We start from the raw sequence: 21,286 nt of genomic DNA on the forward strand, positions 1-21,286 counted from the left end.
AGGGAAAAGAGTCCACAGAAGTTCTGACTTAAGCTTAAAAGCTGGTACAAGTTAATTATTCTTGATGCTAAAACAGCTTCAAAAGAGATTTCCTTTCACAATCACCCCTAAACCTAAAAACTTGTTGCAGATACCACTAGTTTACTGTCCATCCTGCACTCTACACTTTCATCTGTGAAGCAACTAGAAATGCAACTTCGTATTGTATTGTATATACAAAGGAAACAGATGAGAAACTCGCTGTTTGTGCCAAATTTGTTTTGCCTGATTTGCTATTTTGGTGCTAAAATGCAACTGGAATGATGGTGTCTGCAGATAAAATTAGCAACTTGATACTACACTCGCTAAGTAATGTGCTATACCCGCTCATTCAACATAGCCACTTAAAACTTCGGTGGTGCTTACTGTCACATCTAGGGTAGGTGGGCTCATATTTCAAGCAGTGGTTGAGCTTAAGAAAGACCTAAGCATACAGATACAGCAGCAGTGTGGAATACCTGATAGCACACTGGGTTAGGGAGTGAGGAGACTTCGTTTCTATTCTTGTTATATGACTGTGACCAAGTTGCTTCCTGTTTCTCTGACCCCTTCCACCCTCATCCATCATCTGTCTGCACAGCAAACTTGCTTTCTTACATGCAATACCTAATAAAATAGGGCCTGTGGGTGATCCTGTAACACAAATAATATCTGTAAATGCTTCTCGCCTATGTTTATTTAGACATCCCCTCTATGTTTATGATTCAAGAGATGGCAACATACAACTGTCAAACTCACAGAAGACATTATCATAATTCCTAGTGGCAACACAGTCTTCCAAATATGTGAACCATGAATGATGCCAAAGGCTTTTTTGTTTCCTTTGTAGTCTGCAAATCTTCTAGTACATATCAGGTACAAACACCAATTAGTATCTTTTATTTTACTTATTAAAGCATGTGGAAAAGGTGGTCTCTGGTAACGTGTCCCAGTACTAGATATCTCTGCTGTTCTTTACCCATTTTTTAAACCCACCATTTCATACATTGTTCTTTTATCTCATAGATTATTATGGAAAAGGCCATCAGGAATTACTGGTACTTGAGAGTTTAATTTTCTTAATATGTAACTACTATCAACAATGCAAAAAGGAGCAGAAGTTATGTTCAGAGTGAATACAGTGAATAAAGACTGATCTAAATCTTGTATTATGGCTTCCTAAAAATGCAAACAATAAGACAAATGGGGAGAAGAGTATGAAAGAGAACTGGAGCTTTTTCACCATTATCTGAAGACCAAAACTACAATTTTTATTACACACGTACTTTACTATCAGCTGCTGCACAGTCTTTTTGGAGCTACATGCCAGCTCTGATCAAACCGTAGAACACCAGGGGTAACAGCTGGCAAATGTAACACACACTCCCTGGTTAAAGTTCATGTCATCAGCAGAGTAAAATGCATAGTGCTAAACCCAAAAGTGTGTTTAGCATTCTGCTCTTAACCCTGGAAAGCATTAAGCACATGATTTTCTTTAACCCCCTGAAACACTGGGCAGTTCCACTGAAAACACTGAGGCCACTTAAGTACTTAAAAATGCAGTGGGAGCTCAGGTGGGCTGCTGGACTGGGACCAACACACTTTGCAGATCCAACCAGTAATTCACATCCTTGTGTTCAGCTGAATGCATTTAGATCACCCAGCTCTGTACAGAGCTTGATGCAATCACCTGCAGGTAACTGCAGAAGCACTAGTTCTGTGATGGGTGAATGATGCTACAAGTAATCTAGATAAACTCACATAACATGAGTTGAATTCAGTCAGTACTAGTTCACTCAATCTTGGTTAATCCAGACTCACTGAGTAAAAGCTGCGTAGTTCCATGTGCTGCTCATAGTGTCTTGTGGTTTTTGTTTGATAAATACATTTTATCTGTCACTAATCTTATACCTAAAATAAATAAAATTTAGAAGTTGCACTTTATCCTAACATTTTCCACTTAATGCTCCATTCGAGCAAATGTCATGATTGGAAAACTCATAACAAAATCTCTTTTTAAAACAGTCTCTTTAGAACATAAGACTGTTTTACATGTTTGCATTTAAGAAGTAGAAAATAAAGCTCAGCACAGCCATTTAATGGGAACAATCTTAAGGCTTGTCCACACAGGAAGTTAGGCTAAATTAGCTGAAAGGTGTGAATTTAAAGTGCATTAAGGTAAAGTGAACTACAGTCACTTTACTTCTGAATGAGAACATTCACACCAAGCTTTAATGCACTTTAACTAATATACTTTAAAATCATATCTTTAGTTAATTTGTCTTAACTTCCTGTGCAAACAACTCCTCTCTAGCACTTACTGAGAGCCACAATGTAGATTGATGTGGGTATATTTATAAATATGCCTATTAACCTTAAGACTTTGAGTCAATAAAATTTGGGATGTTAAGTAAAAATAAGAAATATGTCCTTGCATGAACTTCCTATGTGCAACGAGAGTGCAAAGAGTCCTAGTGTTCCTAGTGCAAACATGTCATTAATTTAGCCCAAATCTGTATAAAAGTATACTAACCACTCAGAGCCAGATAAAAAATAGGCACTTGTGTATTGTCACTGGCTGTATTAGGAACTTATTCCTGAAATAAATAAAACATAAATAAATAGAAAACTACATGTTCTTTAGATAGAGCATGTGTGTTGAGATTCACCAAGATGGGTGAATAAAGGACTTACATTTGAATTCACTTCAGAAACAAAAGAGAGGAACAAAGGCTCTAAAATTCTTTCATTTCTGAGGAAGGTCTTGAAGTCATGATTATAAAGGATGCCTCAAACTATCCAGAGAAAACAAAACAAGACTTTGCCTCAGATAACCTACAAAATCAATACTAACAGTGTTTTTCCTGCTGCTGCTCAAGTTAATAAAACCTTTTCAGCAGCAGCTCTTACAGAAAGAGAACAGATTTGCTTAACACCCCATGCATATGTACAGAGTGACTTAGTGCTCTGACAAACCAAGGAACAATGGTCTGGCAGAACCACCGGTGTTCAGGCTGTTGTTGTGCTCTAAAGACAACACACTGGGCTCAGCTACCAGGAGTCTGGCTTGGGGGAAAAAAGACGCCCTTCGCCAGAGCAGGGAGAAAATCTGTTTTTCCAACTGAGCTGGCAGACTGACATCATGTGTCCTCAGCACACAGGCAGCCCTGGATGCAGCCCCACACGTTCTGAAGGTTACATAGAAGCCTCCGAAGCAGCCTCTAAGCACACATCTAGTTCAAAAGGGAAAATGCAATAGTGCTGAGACTTCTTTTCCCTTAGAGAATGGCATAGTGGAGCATGGAAAAGATTCTCTTTAAAAAGAGGACTGCTAAAATAACAGCACTGGTGGTTGTTGAAGCATAAACTTGTCGTGAAACAAATATGCTGTTCAGCATACACCACCTTTTTTAGTTTATCAATGCACAAAAAAGCTTGCCCTGATTCAAGCACAAGATGCTCTGATTGACAAGGTTACAACAGAATAGAGATAAAAAGATGTCTAGCAGGTGCTATATAAATAGATATTTGCATCAGCCTTCATAAATATTTTGAAATGCTGAGCATTCCCCAGAAAGTTATTTTAATTAACAGAATTCCATCAGTTAAAAGCTTCCTTCCTTAAGTGCATTGATAGCTTTGCTCTTACAGTTTTACACAGTAACACAAACCAAGAGTATTGTATTAACACAGTGGCAAAGCTCTAGGCGCTTACAGTTCATCAGAACAGAAAACTGTCCTTGCTCTGGAGTCCTGGCGCTATGTACTACACATTATTCAGTGATGAGAATAGCCAGGTCTGTTTAGCAGCTTTTTCTGGATGCAGACTGTTGCTTAGACAGCACATGGCCTTATGCTTTGAATCTCAGTTAGAGCCACAGTGCTCTTTTAGTTCCTTGTGTTTTCTGATTGCACCTAACTGGGCAGCCCATGCTCTGTTTTGGAGCACTCAGTACTAATACAGGCTTTGGACAAGTTTCCCATAGCTCAGTATTCTGCATTTTGAGCTGTCTGAGCATTTAAATCATGGTTCATTTTCATGATGAAAGCCAGTTACAAACTTGAAGTCTCATATATAAACCAGAAAGGCTAACCATTAGGTTAAGAGTCACAGGCAAAGGCAGTAAGGACATGTGTAGCAAAACTGAGCTATTTGTCCTATAGCCCACATTTGTGTGGTATCTTATTCCTCCCACCTCTCACTCGGTACCTTCCCTTAATTTCCAGCATATTTCTTTGAAGCTCTTAATTCTGTGATGTGTCATAGAATAATTGCAGGAGAAGAAGCAGTTGTTACTTTTGCCAGTATTTTCTGTTTGTGCAACAACTTTACATAGCCTGAACTCTGGGGTTCCCTTAATCTTTCTTGTGATTTCCCCCAGTTCAGGATGTTAGTATGGTTTAAGCTGATCTGAAGTTTGGTTGGTTTTTACTCTCAGCCCTTTAGAACTGTGCTCATTGCAAGAGCATCTAAACGTGCTCTTCGCTAGTGTGATAAGAAAGAAACAGATCCCATCTCTGATGCTGTTTGCTATGTCCTTCTCTTCCCTTTCTTTGTAGCTTATGAAGTGGGGAAGTTAGCATTTCACTTTGCAATTATTCCTCCCTCCCTGAAGTTGACACCGGAACAGTTCTACAAGAACTGAGAAGTGGGAGCTCCTGACCCTGCCTGGAGTAGGCTTGAATCAGTGGAAGAAGGACAGTTCTCTCTTTTGCTCAGTGATGCAATCTCGATCATCTCAGATATCACATCCTAGAAACACAGGAAAACCTGAAACCAGCAAAACCATGATGAGAAAACACACCTGAGACAGGCAGACATGTCTAATTCAAACCGTCAAGCAATGGGCTAGAACTTTAACTTCAGTGATTATGCCCGAGACGTTTAAATGGTTTTAAATTATAAGTCTAGCTGAAGTATTTTTCTAATAATAAGCCATTAATTCTGGCAGTTTCAGACTGTCTGAATCTAGGTGTATAAACTGTAGCTGCATCAATCAGTGCTGTGTGTCTGGCTATTTCAGGCATTCCTTGTTAGTGTAAAGAAAGAACAGTTTGTCCACCAAGCACAACAGCAGCTGAGATTCCCGTTGATTGATAACTAAATGTGCCGTAGTGAAAATATATTCGTATAGAGCTGAAGAAGGAGGCACAGCAAAGACGTAATGGGGGCGGAGGAAAGAGAGATGGAATTGGCCACAACAGGAAATTCCTTCTCATGAGTCTTCCAACTAGCTGACAAGATGGATTTCATTCCTGCAGGTAACGGTGCCTTTATATTTAATCTTCTGCAACATCTGTAACCATGCAAATCCTTCGCTGCTCTATATGCAAGCTCAATTACTGTAAAATTGTTCTTGCTGTTCAAGATATTTCTCCACTGTACATTAGTGCTGTTTCAAACACAAAATCCACTGATGTCAACAAAATTGGAGTGTAAAGAAAGCATATATATAAAAGGAAGTTATTTTGCCAATTGAAGAATCCTTTATTGATCGCAATTGGGAAGCTGGAAATTTCTGAAGTCTGAAGTGGTTTATCAAGAGGCTTGTAGTATTTATTTCCAGAGAACCAATGATTTTGCTGTTAAAAGTTGGCAGAAGTTTCATAGATGTCACAGTGTTTAAGTTGAAGAACCTCATTTTGAAAGCTTTACAATCCTAGCTAGTAAAGGAAAATTTGCTGCTGTAAATGCCAATATCGGTATTATATACAGTGACAAGTAAAATTCTACTAATTTTCCAGTTTGGTGAAAACCCCAGGCTTTGGGTTCTTAGCCAAATGTCTGTCTGAACTTGTGAGCTTTGACAGCCTGAAAAACAAGCTAGAAGTTTCAGAGCAACAGCTTTCTACCATTTGCAAACAGTGAAAATCTAGGCTATAAAACTTCAACAAAATTTGGTCCAGATCCTGATTTCATAGACCAAGTAAGTGAGCATCAGACAGCATAGAATTTCTATTACATTAGTCTCTTTTATAAAGTCTTTTCCTCTCCTATGCAGTAAAATATTTAAGTATGCACTTCAGTTTAAACAGATGTTGTCTTTCTTTCAGTGACATAAAAGTTTAAAGAGCAGCGAATACTTATCTGAGAGGCAGAAAATCCTGCAATCAAAATGCCATACTGCTAGCTCTGTTGTAAGGCTTAGTGAGGAAGAGACTGTCACACCTACATTTTAGATATATGGATCAGTAGTAAATGCTTCCTTTATTGTCAAAGCAGGGAAGGAAGCATCTCAGAGTAGCTGAGAGTAGTTAAATTTGGATGTCACCTACCTCCCATGAGGCAAGTCTGGGGCCCCATTTTGCTGCCTAAGTGCAACGAATACCTTCTGCAGTGGAAGTCCATTGCTGTCCAAAGGACTGAACCAGGTATAGCTGGAACACTCTTTTCATCCTTAAATACATTTTATGAAATGCAGGTTTCAGATGCAGTTAAAAAAGATACTTGGAAGCCTGAGTCCCTCTTCACGTGTGGAAATTCATGCAGCCACCTCAGCACAATTAATTAATCTGATTATTAGTAGGCATGGGCTGAAATATCTTGGTCAGCTGATATCTGAAAGGGCAAGAGCTTCACATACAGCATCAGGGATGTGTTTTTCAAATGCTTTCGTATTAATAGTCAGATTCAAAGCTCAACTTTTCACAGGAGAAAACTGGGAAAATAATTACATTAAAATAGTTTTTGCCCTGAAAGAGAGAGGGCCAGTAGGAAGACTCCCCAACCAAGACAGCTTATTTACAGATGACAGTCAAGTTTTCGTTCTTATTCCAGTTCATGATTTAGTGTTTTTCTTATCTGTTTTCTTTGATGTCCTTTGGCATTATCTTCTCTAATCAGTTGTGAAAAGCACAAAATAAAATCATGTGGGAGAAGTTTATGCTCTTGAGAAATCAGCCTCCTGGAGTGGCTTCTAAATTAAGAAAATATATTTTTTGTTTCATATTCTTGCTGGCAATTTCCATGTAAACTCGAAAGATACCAATCCCCATCCCATCAAGCCACATCATTCTTGGAAAAAGAACCACAACATTCATTTATACAAAAGAACTTGGCTGGAACAAACTAGAAATGGAAATCAGATTTATTTTTAATTCTTTATGAGTCTGTTGTGTGACCTGATGAAGGGGCACTACCTCTTTCCTTGTGAACAGAGTTAACTCCATGTTAGCTTCTCCTCCTCAGCAAGAAGTGCTGCAAAGAGATTTACAGGTTGACACACTATGTAGAAGGTGGTATTTGTAGTAACAGTGTGGTAGCATTTATGAGTCATGGTTTAATGTCACCTGGTGATACTGAACCCATCTGTGAATTGCCTCTTTCCCTGCTCCAGTTAAACACATGTCACTAGAACAACCAACCAACGTTGGTTGATCTGTCCTGCCTAACTGAGGAAGAGGGGTAGAAAGATCCCTTTGTCTTTCTTTTACTCAGATGACTGGTAACAAGTCTTCTCTATTTTGTTATTTCCTTTTTTCCTTCTGTCTTTATGTTTCCAGTTTTCAATGGAAAGAATTGCTTTTTCTTTTGCTGGACAATTTTATTCTTGCAGTGTTAACTTTGTCTGGTGCAGAAGCAGGCACAGGCAAACAAAATCTCTTTTGCTCCTATTCCCTGGAGGTGATGAATCCAGATAAACCTGTTCAGCATGCACAGGCAAACACTGTAATGTCTGTGAGGAAGACACATTTGTGGTACAAGGTGTTTCCTGCCAGTCTACAAGGATCCCTGAAGACTGATGTTACTGGGTGCTCAAAGCTGCGGAGAAGCATCTCACTTTGCAAAAATATACCACTAATCCCATTGCCGAAAGTCAGAGCAGGAAAAGACCAACATATTTCTCCTTGTTCTAAGGGCAAGATTTTGCAAAGGAGCCTGTGAGCTTTAGTTGTTGAGGTTCCCATTAATGATTTTGGATTGTTTGACCATTACATTTCAAAATCAGAAGCAAAATAAAATTTCAAAAGGAAATGTAACACTGCTTATGAAATATCAGATTGTAAGAGTTAAAATGAAGATGTGCTCAGGTGCCTGGCTTATATGAGCCATTTGTTGTCTTTGTATTTCTGGTTACAATGAATGCATTTAACCAAGGCAGGAAAGATCTGTGGTGCCTTTAGGTCCCACTCCTGCATTAATGCTTTGCTGAGGGACAAATGCTTTGGTGCACTAAGACAGAATTAGATAAAAACTCCCAAATTTCCCATATGCAGGGGTTGATTTCATTTTCATAGTAGTCCACAAATTATTTTTACCACTTCTTCCTCATCAGGTCTGACCAAATATGCCACATAAAAGCTCTATCAAGCAGACTAGGAGAAACTAGGCAAAAAATCATATCTCATTTTTAAACCTCCTGTACAGATCAGTCAGATGCAAACTGGGGTGGTCTGTCTGCCACCAGTGACTGTCTTACAGGACTTGAAAACAAACCCACAAAGTTGCTGACAGTCCATACAAGTTTGGTCATGGCTTCTCCAAGGATGCATAGCTGTCCTCGTTTGAACTTGGAGATCTCAGTATCCCCTTTTATGGACTGTGTTTCCTTTATATTCAACCAAATGGAAACTTGTTTTTTTTTCCAGCCCTGCAGCCTGGATTGCAAGCTGGGGTTTGCTCTGCTTCTGTCTCTTCAGTTATTTCCTTTCCATTTTCCTTTGCATTTGTCTACCCAGGAAATTAATGCAAATTACACTGGGACATAAATTTACAGCATACCGATTACTTTGAAGTAGTTCCTGTGTTAATCCACTCACCATACCCCAAATCCTTACAAAGTGGAATAAACAGTCTTGTACTTACTGAGTGGTCCAAGTGACCACACAGAGTTGCTGCATATGCTAGTACACATAATCTGATGCCTCAGCTTCCTTTGCAGCAATTTTTCTATTAGTTATTAACTATTCTAGTTGACATTTCAAAAGTATATTGGGACAGGTATATTATGTGTCTGCGGTGCCTGGTTTTGCATGTTAATAATCCAGCTCTTCCTGTACAAATCTCAGAGTCCAACCTTTAAATCAAACAATGAAGTGGCTCCCAACAAGGACAGGCTCCAAAGGCCACTGTTTTAAAGTACTCTTTGTTCAGAAGAACAAGTTCTTATTTTATTAAATGTCTGCTGGACTCTCAACACTCAGAGTTCTCTCATACATAGAGAACATTGTCACACATGTGGTGGAAGGAATTATTAGTTGCTACAGTAAGACACTGTAAGTAAGAACTTTCAAAAGCTATCCATTCCTGTTTGAGATTTAACCAAAGAACAGGAAACCATTAATGATGGATTTCAACTGTAGGCTCATGTATAAACCATTCATGTTTCATTATGCAAAGGAAACAATTTATCTGATTTACTCTACACTTCTAACCCTGAGTCTATTTTTCTTATTGTCTGCAAGCATTTCTCTAGTCACACCAGACAAGTGCAGCATCAGATCTTTGCACAAACCCGAGGCGTCTCTCTCTCCAGCCTCCCACACTTATCAACCATGGTGCACATTTTGTGTTGTAGCACTCAACTATTGACAACTGACAATACAAATTTAGTAACACTAAAAACTTTTTCCTGCTGAAAACTGAGAACTATGAACAGAAACCAGAACTTCCAGAAAGGAGAAAAATTCTGGATCTTAGGAAAGTTGCTCTTACCCTTGCAATACGGAAGTATGAATCACAGAGTCATAGAATCAGCTAGGTTGGGAAAGACTTTGAAGATCATCAAGGAAATAAGAGAGAATGTGCTGACAGCAAAGATCTGTGGAAATCCCTCATGTTACAGATTTGGAATGGGGAATTAGAGAATAATTAATTATTCCTGAAACAATTCAGTGCTACATGAAACATGGCATACGTTTTTGTTATGGTTGTTACATACTGGTATTACATTTCAGTTCTGGGAAGGAATACAGGTTAATAACTCCCATTGAAAAGAATATTGTTGGCAAGCCTAAGGACTCCAACCAGTTATTGTGTACCCAGTACAGCAGCCAGCATGACACATTTCTACCATAATCTGCAGTTGGTCAGCTCTAAACCATCTAATTAAAGCAATTATTCTTGACTTTAATTGCTTACTTTTATTACTGTGGTATCAAGAGGCTCCTGTTGAAATTGGGGTTGTATCCTCTACAAACACTTAGCGAGAGAATACTTCCCTTTCAAGCTTTCAGTATAAATAAGTAAGACACAGAGGGAACAGCAAGGTGAGAAGATGATAGTTATGTGTAGGCTTAGCTACGTGGTAGTGGAGATCTGATTAGCAGCTGGCCAAGGTTAGTCCCATTCCGGTGTATGACTGGGTTTTATATGCAATTTCAATCTGTTCTTTAAGATAAAAAATAAAGAATGGTAAAATGAAGTATGAGCTGTTACTTCAGTTACAGCACTGGGAACTTGAAATTTCAGGATTTTGATCCTAAAGACCTTGTGGTTTTTAGCAGGACAGAAAAAGATCTTATCACATTCATAAATGCAGTATCTATTTAAATGAGTTGATTAATTCTTCAGACATCCTTTGGAAGTTAAACTCAAATCTTATTGACATCAGGTAAAGACTCCCATTAAGTTCAGAGGCTTTTGGTTTATGTTCCCTTTCTGTCCCAACAAAACCCCTTTATAATATTAATTTGAAATCCCCAGATAAATGTAAAAACACTATTTAAGGAATATAGTGGCCTAACGAACATGGAAGAAACAATCTAGCCACTTGTTGTGAAGTCTCTCACTGCTGAAACCTGGTCCTGTAAGGCAAACTTTGTGAGCAGGATGAAAGTCCCAATAAAGTTGGCTGTGCACTTTGAAAGAACTATGGTACATTACGTATTTTATGGCTAACATGAATAAATCAATCAGTGTCCTGAAAGCAGTAGTCTTTCCTAAGTCATTGATTTAAAGCAAGAAAGCCCAATCGGCACACTTATGTGTATAAATAGCTGATTTTGATGAGGCAAGACCTATGAGTAGCTGTTTGCAAGAGTAAGGTCTGAGACATGCAATTTACAGAGAGTTTGCTGGGTTTACACCTAAATACACTTTATGTCAACAACTTAAATCTGACTTCTAAAACATCACCTTTTTCAATAGCAATATTAAGCTCAGCAAAAGTTTTCAAAGGAAAAAAATCACACCCAGCAATGACTAACTTACTCTCCAAGTACGGTTTCTCAGTATCGCACTGAAGTGATACATTACTATAACCTTCTTCTCTCTACAGACTGCTGCAGGGGGGTTAGTTGTTTTAAATCAACAAAAATAACAGAAGTAACAAAATAGCAGAGGCAAAGAACTAATTAATATCTATAAATAATGTTTAGCTGCAAGATATGAAGGTGCATAAAGCTACATACATTTATCTCTCAGCCACCTCTACCTGCAGAGGTTCCCTACTCTGCGACCAAGTAGCCATGTAGACTAGGAGGAAACGGGCCGAGACATCTATATTTTTCCCATTACCATCCTCCTATAGCATCTCTTCCCTCTCAGTCCTAATTCCTTGTTTCTTGAATGATGAATCTAAATATAATCCTATCTGGTGCTATAATCAGACTGTGAGGACAGACAATGCTAAGTGTAAATAATACCCCTTTCACAGCTTTACTGTTTGAATACCATGGGTTTAGAGAAATAGCCATATAAACGCAACAGCAGGTATCATCTGGAGAAATGGTTTTGCCCTTCTGCTTTGTTCCCTTGAATAGAAAATAGCAAAAAATTACTATTGTTCAATAGGGACAATAGCGAGGTAGGATGGGAGCTGTCTGGAGCACTGGATATCACCAAACTGCAGACAAGCAGTGACAAAAGGAAAGAAATTTCAACTTCTCAAACCCATCTTTCTCTCCACCCTCTTTTTCTCTTACATTGCTCAGAATCAGGTATTCTCTCCAAAACTTCATCTTTGTGTCCTTTTATGAAGTTTTACAAATGCTCAAAACTTCATGCCTGTAGCATGACATGATATAATAATACACACTGCACCATAAGGCAACAAATGTTACAACTCTCAGCCTCTTATTATTATTGAAATGAAATTGGGTAATTTTTTTATGTACTGCTGCAAGGAACAATTCTTTAGCTAATATAAACTGTAGTAGTTCAACTGAATTTGGTAATGTTGAAACATGTCAGAGCAGAGTCTCTATCCTTTACCCCTGTGAACACTTGGGCTGTGCGCTTTCTGTCCTAAACACTCAAAATAGATGCAGATAATGAGGCACAAAATGTACTTTACATAAGAATATCCTGGAAAGCAGTGAAGGTAGGGCTGTTAATCCTAAATTGACCACAATGGCTGAGTTCAGACAGCATCTGTCTAAGCTTTGTAACTTTGTATTAGAAACTGGAAGACCCATTTTAAACAGACAACACAGACATTCACTGCTCAATGATGTCAGAGGTTCTTTGTACACAGCACTGCAGCAAAACCCAATCAATCAATCAGGTTGTGCAGAAGGAATGACACAATGGAAGACACTTCTAAAATAATCAACATTAACTAATTAGATGTGAGGTATTTTATAATGTATCAGCCCATTTGGTTTTCAAAAGCGCCTAAAAACCATCATCTGGTTTAAACCCCAAGTCAAACAAAGTAAAATGCTATGTTGATTATTTTTAAAGAATAACTTTCTGGCTATATATTAAATTACAATTGAATGATTACCTTCACTTGTGAGCCAAAAAGTATTGTCACACAGACAGAATCCAGTAAAAATGGCCAGTTCTTTTCCATATCCTTTTGCAATGATCATAGATCAAATTTTCCATATGTAAAATGCCCAGTGATAAATACACTTTTCAAGACGCACAAATGGCTAAACGGCAATTCTAACTCGACGTTAACTTCTGAACAGATTTGGTACACTTCATTCTAATGATTTTTGAAATACATTCATAATTTTAAATATTATTACAGAAACTTCCCAACCACTGTAATCATACATTCAGTGAAATATTTCAACCTTTTTTCCTTTTCAGAAGTGCACTGACTGCATACATCAGTTTCCACAATGGATTATTTTAGTCATTCAGATGTTGGACCTGAAACTCCTATGTATTTTAAGTGACATTCTGACTGATCTTTAACTTTGTTTGGCCACAAAAAAAACATTGTGTTCCAGTCTGAATATCTTACTCTCCTTTTCCAAAATAATTTGTTGCTTCCCTGGTGATGCATGATAGCTATTGTATAATCTTGTACTGCCCCAAAAAGAGACTATAGAACCCAGCCTATACAAGCAGAGATTTATGAAGTGGCAAATATTTGCTTGAGACAATTGTTGACCTCAAAGGAACATCTTCAGGAGACCAGGCATGCTGAGCGTTGCCATATGATTCACACAAGGATTAGCTCTGAACAAAAGCTGCAGCAACTTTGTATTTAGAAGAAACTTGGATTCAGGTACATCTTCTCAGCTTGACTCCATGTGAAATCTAAATCCAAAGATCATTAATTTCAGCATTGTCAGGATGCAAAAGGAAAAGGAGACATTAGCCTTAAAAGATTTTAGAAAGGGTGTTTTAGGATCCCTCTGCAGATTTCTTTCTCAGCTCACCGACTACCTTAAAGCAAAAAACTAACCCTGAACTCAGAGCTGTTGTATATGCATTTCTGGTATGTTTCTGAGGAAGGCAAGTTTAGGCATCAACTTTAAGTTCATACTGAACTTTCAGACTTTCCTACAAAATACATTCCAAACTCTCAAAATTTACTTCTACAGAAAAACCTAATCTGAATCATACAGGAGATGATCCTTATACAGGCTTGAAGATGACACAAGGGCAGGCTACAGGTTCAGCAAAGGACTTTTTTCAGGTCTTATTTTTGCCTTTTTTAGTTCAAAGAGAAATATTTCAAGAGAGAGAGAAACGACATAATAAACCACGGTTACTGTATATTTTGAAGAACATGTCATTTAGTGTTTCTTACAACTGTTCCAGGCAATAGACTAGAGTCTGAAGGATAATCCCATGAATACATTTATTATAATTCAAAATAGCTTCTCTATGGTAGACTCCACATGCACATTTATGTGCTTTTTCATAATGGTGCTGAAAGAGTAGAGAGAGATTCATAGAATCACATAGAATCTACTTTGCTGAACAGCAGTTTCAGACTGTATAAGGTCATTAATCCTGGCTTCTTAAGTCCTTTAGGCTCTCTGAAAATGCCAGACCAGTTCCAGGACTGGAAACTGCTGCATAAGAGCCATTCACAGTTCCCAGATTTTCTGGCTTTTCCCACAAAAGATGTCGAAAAGTCTTTAAAAAAGAGGATGCCCTTCATGCAATAGTAATGTATTAGCACTGGATCAGATGCGTGATAACAGGTTGCTAGGGGCAGTATCACACCAAACTATCACACCAGTCCTCCTTTCAGGGCTACAAGAGAAAAAGCCATGAACCATGCATAAACTAATATATGGTTTGCTTTGTAGCCAGAGGTATCTTGGAGGAGTTTTACCTGCTGATCTTCTAATGAATAAACCAGACTGAAAAAAGAATTACTCCCATTACAAGCCTTGCCTTTGACTTGGTATTGAAAAATCATATAGTACATAAAAATGGTAAGATCCAGAAATTTGACCTGGATGAGATTATCCTTCTTGCTAAAAGCACGAAACTTCTCCAGCTTTTTGGCTGCCAGCCACATAAATAAGCTTCTCATAATTCTTCCTAAAAGTCAATCGTCATTCATTTCTTTAACCTTTAAGACTAACATCCACCTTTTCTTCCGTTTCAGCTTAGTCTGTTTGTGTGGCCTATACGTAAAGCAGAAAGAGATTGAAATAGGTATTGGTATCAGCCTAATCCACTCCTTCTACATTAGATCTTTGCTTCCTGTTCTTTGTTTCTGAAGATGATTAGAATTCTTGTTCTTTACTCAATTTATGGATTAAGCAATCTCTCAGTGTTACTTCCTTGTCTCCAGATTTCAGAGGAGGCTTCATTTCCTTTTGCAGTATGCTTCAAGTGCTTCATGAATAGCACAGTGTAACTACTGCTAATAACAACTCAAACTTATTAAATCTGAAGTAACTCAAAGTGGTTCTCAGTGATTTACTCATACCAAGTCTCTACCAGCAGGCCTGGTAAAAGGACTGATGATTTTGTTCATCTGAAAGAAAATAAACTCTGCCCAAAAAGAGAGGGTCAATGTCGAACGAAGGAAACCTCGGAGCTAGACACCAAATGGGGAAAGGGGAGTAATAAAGAAGATCAATCTGCAATTACTTAAAACCTTTGCTGAGCCCCTTCTATGCACAGGATTTCTTCAAATATTACAAACTACAACAAACTGAGCTGTAATTAGGAATTCAGACACTACCTACTAAATATAAAATATTTTAATCCTGTACCTTAGCTACTATCACTGGCTCATGCAGTAGTATTGTTTGAAATAGGGCATAAAAGGAGGGAAATATAACCACAGAGAGAAAAGGGGTACAATTTATTTCAATTACATTACAGTATTGCATTTGTCTTTGTTCAGACAGAGACCATTATTCAGAAAGGTGCAAACAGGGCAATTTTTCTCATTTTGAATCGGAGCCAAGAGACAAATTGTCAGTTACTACCAAAAGGGAGTATTCTGACTGAACGGGTGGTCATGTAGGGAAAGCTCAGTGGTACTGGGTGCTGTACAAGCACATAGCAAGTGACATGCAGAAGGTTAGTGCTGCACAAAGAATAGGAAGAGTAATGACAGTACATTAGCGATATGACTGTGGACAGCCCCTGCATGACACTTCTGCAGCTGCTCTGTGCATGCAGTTACCAATGACTGTTTTTTCCTGCAGTAATCACATTTGAAATAAGAGCAACTAAGTTGCCTGTAATGGTAAATGCATTTCACTGCGACATTATGAGACGTGCCTCTAAATGTGGAATAAAAGGAAGCCTGCATACAAATGATCAGTATGCAGCACTCTTTGTCACGATATGAACTTGAGTGCCTGAATTTTAATTCAAATATGATGAAAAATTGTGACCCAAGGAACTTTGTACATTAAATTAGGAATAACTTAGGGACAAATTCATCCCTTATGCAAGTCCTCCACAAAATAACTGACTTTAAATTGGATTAATCCCCATGTCTCTTTTTAGGTAAATGACTACAAACTTATGGAGTTTATGCATTAAGCTTTTCCAGCTGAGACTGGCAAGAGCTCTGGTAATACACAATACTTTAGGGACAGCAGAGCAAGTGTTTATTTCAAGACATACAAAGATTAAATTTCATTATTCTGTAGTATGCTGGGTTTCACTGAAACACAGCTGCTACTTTACCAATGCTACAGCTATTTTGAGGGAAATAAACTGCTCTATTTCTGTTATTTATGCATCAGCATACACAATTTTTTATGCATATACATATATTTGTACAGACACTACATGCACACATCTCTTCCATACCATAAAGAAAACCAACTAGATCTACCAAAAAGTTAATTGAGTTAAATCTTCAATAAAAGAGCAATACTTTATCTCAGATTCTGCACACCTTATCATTAACTTCAAAAAGAAATATAATTTTGACAAGCAATATGGTATATTTCTTCAGTATTTTACAGTCCTTTCAAGATCCTTATGGCATATCATCTCCATTTAGTGGATGAGGAAGGAAAGCAGAGAGGTGAGATGTTCAGGGATATAGAGGAAGTCAGTAACACACTAAGGACTAAAACACAGTTGTGCTAATGTTTCCAAACCCTGAAATTCTAAATGCAGACAAACAATCCTAGCAATAACCAAGGTAATCATCACACTAGTACCCCTGTTTCAAATATACATGCCTACTGGGAAGTGCTGGACACTTCTGGTTGCCAGCCAGTAAACTTTCCCCCTCCTCAGCGTGAACTCTGATCCTGTGCCAGTTCACTTACCCATGCTTATCATTTTGCTGTCTGATGAGTGCAGAACAATTGCCTTTGGAGCACTGGTTAGCCAGAGCCGGAAGAACCGTTTGCCTCCAGCCCAGCTGTCGGAGTCTCCATGCAAGATGCTGTGCAAAATGTTGAGTTAAAAGAAAACACGAGTAGGGGGAAAAGAGAGCTCTCTGAGAACCTCCACATGGTTCCTGTTGCTAAGGGAACCACTCCCTTTGTCTGCATAGGTTAGGAATGGCTGCTTCGTTTGGAGTCTGTCTCTTAAGTACCGCAAACAGCACAACAATTTCAGGATGAAATAAAGCCAACCCTCCAGAATATCTTATACCAAAGAAACACTGAACTGCCTCAGAATTCTTACATTAAATCCAGCTATTAATAGTTGATCTGGATGACTCCAAGGAGACTGTAGAACTCATCTGTGCCATCTGATGGGACAACAGACCACTGCATCAGTTTAATTTAGTTATTGTAATCAGCTTTTGGGATCAAGGTAGCTGATTACAGAAATCTTGATCTATCTTGACCAAGAAACCAGATCCAATTTACTACATCAAGTGGAGAGAGACTAATAGCAAGAAATATAAGCTTTCAATAGGTACTCATGTCTGACTATGGAAGAGAGATGCCTTTACTTCCTGTAAAAACCCAAGCCTGACTTTTTAGCTCTGTGCTCTGTGGCTCTCCCCTGCTGCCTCTTGTGCCCCAGGCCCAGCACTGCACTGGCCATGTTCCTGAACCCACAAATATTGGAGAATTCTACATTCTGCAGAGGTCAGTTGGTCTCAGTCCAATTCAGCATATGGAGTTAGGAATCCCTGCTTGTTATCTTTGTCCATCCCTGGGTTTAATGAATGTACCTGGATGTGTATTTTGGATATGGGTGGTTTCACTGAATGTCCGAGGTCCTACAGCAGGAAGAGCTTATAGAAATTGTCATGGAGGTCAGTATGTTGGGAACAGAAACACCTTGAGTCTACCCTCTTCATGCAAACTTTTTGTTTGCATTTTTGTTTTCCATTTGTTTGCATTAAGAACATCAGCCTCATTATGCACAACATGCATTACACAACACAATCATATCCCACTGTCTCTTTCAGGTGACACCAAAAATGCCATCTCAAAATACAGTGAGTGTATTTTTTCCTATGGAATTATCTGTTCCAATACCTTAAGATTATGGGGTAGAAATGGTCAAAGGCTTGGATCCAGATCCAAATTTTCAAGCATGGACTTATCTGAGTCCCTTAACAAATCCAGAGAACAATCAGAAAAATATGGTACATTATGTCAAGATGAACAGGCAAAAGTTCAGGATCTCAGATGATGCACTTCTGTATGGAAATCAGATTTTTTTCATTCCACCAGAGAGCAGCTGCGAGTGCCTGCAACAGTGAAGAGAGGTCAGACCTAGTTCAGGCTTACAGCAAGTAAAGAGCAGAGCTTCACTTCAAGCAAGGAAGTTGCTGTGGAAGGTCAGTGCCAGTGTTCCTCTATTTTCCAGAGGGCTGAGTTGGTATTTTTTCCCCTTGGTCAGACTTCTGCTCTTAGAGAACACTAAGTCAGATAACAGTATGTCTTTGCTTACACACCACAGTCCAGCACTGATTCTTTGACATAAAGACCTGAAGAATTCAGCTGTCACTTCATTGCACATGTTGAATTGTATTTGCAGCATGATACGCCTTGCACCCCCCCCCCCCCTTCTTCCTCTCACCCCAATGAGTCAAATAAAGCAGTCAAGATTGCTTTGTAGAGAGGCCCTTCTGCTCTCCTTTACAGAAAGATTAGGAGATTCAAGAGGGCAACAGGGAGTTCAATTTAGGGACATTAGAAAGCAGCTGGTAACATGCACGTTTCTGTTGCATTATTTTTAGCAAGGAACAATTAATAGCAAACCAATTTAAAAGTTTGTGATTTTATTTCTTAATTTCTTTTCACAGGATTGATTTGAATTGCTCAATCCTGCTGTTTGTGTTTGTATACACGCCATCCTATTTCCTCCTCCTCATGGATAGACTGATGATGTCAAGGTAAATGCAAGTGAAGGATCATGCCATTCTGTGCAGCCACAGTGAGGAAGACAACAGCTTTTAGGACAATTCTGAAATTGGCAGATTTTTTTCTGTCAATAAATTCTTACTTTCTTCTGCTGCTTGCAATCCACAGAGCCTTCTTCAGCACTATCACAACAAAAGGGCAAGCCCATGTACATTTAGTACATTCAAAGTTAGCTCCCAGCATAATAAAAATCTTCAACACCCTAAATTAATGCTTAGTGACTCTAACTGCATTTTATGTAAGCCTGCTGCAAGTATTTATGTACATAATGCTATCATTAATACAGAAGTATTTTGCTGATCATTCCCATTTTATCACTTGAGAATGTGAAGACATTGAGAGCAATTTCAGATCACATTACAGTTTTATGAAAGAGCCAGGGGCAGCATCAATGCAGCCTCCTGCTCTACCACACGTTGTGCCCCAGAAAAAAAAAAAAATATAATGTTTTTCCCCTTATCTTGAATAACAAAGATGTTCTTTCTATTGTAAAACAGAAATTTTAGTTATCTTCTACAGGGCATTTGATATTTTCCTATTATTCCAAAAGCAACATATTTTTGACAGGCTGGTTGTGAGGCTCAGGCTTAATATCACACCACCAATTTACACAGAAGTGGAGTTCTGGTCAGGAACCTTTCTTGGTAAGTAAGAAATAGTAAGAACTTTATCTAGTACTATAAACCCCAGCTTCTCAAAAGCTCCATTGAAAAATTAACTGCTTCAAGTACTGATCTCCTAAAGAGTTTGACTTTGTTATGCTAATCCAAGGTATTAAGAATAATCAGAAAAGGAATTCATTATTGGCTACTTGAATCAACTGCTTTTTGTCTCCAATGTGAACACATCCCCCCAGTCAGAAATTACCTAACACAGTGTGATTGAAGTTTATTTATTTACTTACATATAATAAGCGACTGAGCAGCTTGCAGTGCATGAAGTGAAGCTATGGAAAAGTACATTACAGAGCTCCTGCTTCAGGGACCTCTCAGTCAGGATTTCAGTATATGTGCCTATTTTCTGTTTATTATTCAGCCAAAAACATTGAAACTCTCTATCCCCTCAGTCCACAGACTAAAACTTAGTGACCAAGAAAAGATTGTCTGCCCTATGTGTCTCAAGAGGACTTTTTAAAACAAATATTTACAAAACTCTAAAAATATCATCTTCTTTTGTTAAGGGTAAGTGTGTAAACACCTTACCTGTTACAAATATAGACCTTATGGAATGGAAAAGAGAAGCAGATGGAGCTCTTGATAGCCTCAATGACAATAGTGCAACATACATCTGCACAGGAACCAGTATTTTCCTCATAAGGAAAATTCTTCATCTTCCCCACTATTTTTCAGTTGCAACTTGGAATTAAAATTCCTACATGAGAAATTTTCCATAGGAGGGTCATATTTAAAAGACCCTCTATGTAAAAAACCCTCTACTTTGAATGAACTGACATGGATTTAAATGACCTGTGAGAGTATGTGTATGGTCGTATGTGCATGTATAAGGTTTCTTGTCCACTTTCGTGAGCCCAGACTCCCATCCTTTGTGGCAGTCTGCCAAACAGGCCAAGAACGTGAAGAAACTTGACTTTCTGGCACCATTCCACGTGAGATGCCGGGGAGCTGAGAGCTGGGAAAAGCGGGTGAGCTGGCAGGAAACCAAACACATTTCCATCAAAAATTTCATTGGAATAGACATTTTCATGCAACGCGTTAGGTTTTGGTGAACCAGCATTAGCTGAGAGAAAAATGTTCCACTGGAAAGTTTCCAACTTGTCCTAGTGCTAAGATCTTGACACTTGGACCTCCTATTTTTCATTCAACTGAAAAATGGATTTCTATTTCCCAGTGGTCATGCACAGAGGTAGAATATAGTTTGTTGTACTACCGATTGTCTGAAATTATTTGTCTTGTTACTGGGAAAGAAGCTTTATTTTGTCTGTTCTCTCAAGCCTGAATGTTTTTTTGCAGCCCTCCCACCCCTCAGTTCCTTTCATCTGTGTGGATCACAACACGGAGTGTCAGTAGAAGAAGGGCTCAGTGGTGAGAGAGCTAGTTTGTACTCAGAGGCAGATTATAATATACATCTTGGAACAAGAACCTTGTATGAATTCAGTAGGGGAAACAGTACATCTCCACCTTGCAGTATTACTAAAATTAATATATAGGGATTATAATAATGGACCCTAACAGTTCTGGAAATATATAAAATAACTTCAACTGCTTCAACTGCAGAAATCTCTTAAAGTATCCTGAGCAAAGATGTCACGAAGCTGTGGCAGAAATCAGAGGTAGAGAAAGCTTCAGCACTGGGT

General features: G+C 38.5%; 1 protein-coding gene and 1 long non-coding RNA gene across 11 annotated transcripts in view; one reads left to right on the forward strand and one right to left on the reverse strand.

The window, feature by feature from the left end:
• ANKFN1 (ankyrin repeat and fibronectin type III domain containing 1) overlaps positions 1-21,286 on the reverse strand; it is a 127,185-nt gene that overhangs the window by 92,486 nt on the left and 13,413 nt on the right. The window contains exon 1 of one of the 10 annotated variants that reach the window (XM_061455382.1): positions 16,909-17,042. The exons of the other annotated variants lie outside the window; for them this stretch is intronic. The gene's annotated coding sequence lies outside the window, so the exon portion shown is untranslated. Of the gene's footprint in view, positions 1-16,908; positions 17,043-21,286 lie in introns of those variants that run through there. 10 annotated transcript variants of the gene reach the window in all.
• On the forward strand, positions 17,398-21,044 carry LOC133270313 (uncharacterized). The gene is made up of 5 exons (XR_009743740.1): positions 17,398-17,509; positions 18,280-18,386; positions 19,540-19,616; positions 20,525-20,614; positions 20,943-21,044. It is a non-coding gene; the product is annotated as an uncharacterized LOC133270313 (long non-coding RNA).

This window comes from Pezoporus flaviventris, unplaced genomic scaffold (genome assembly GCF_033815535.1).
Source record: "Pezoporus flaviventris isolate CSIRO_AGI_PZ_B2104156 unplaced genomic scaffold, CSIRO_AGI_Pfla_v1 ptg000020l, whole genome shotgun sequence".
NCBI classification, from domain to species: Eukaryota; Metazoa; Chordata; class Aves; order Psittaciformes; family Psittacidae; genus Pezoporus; species Pezoporus flaviventris.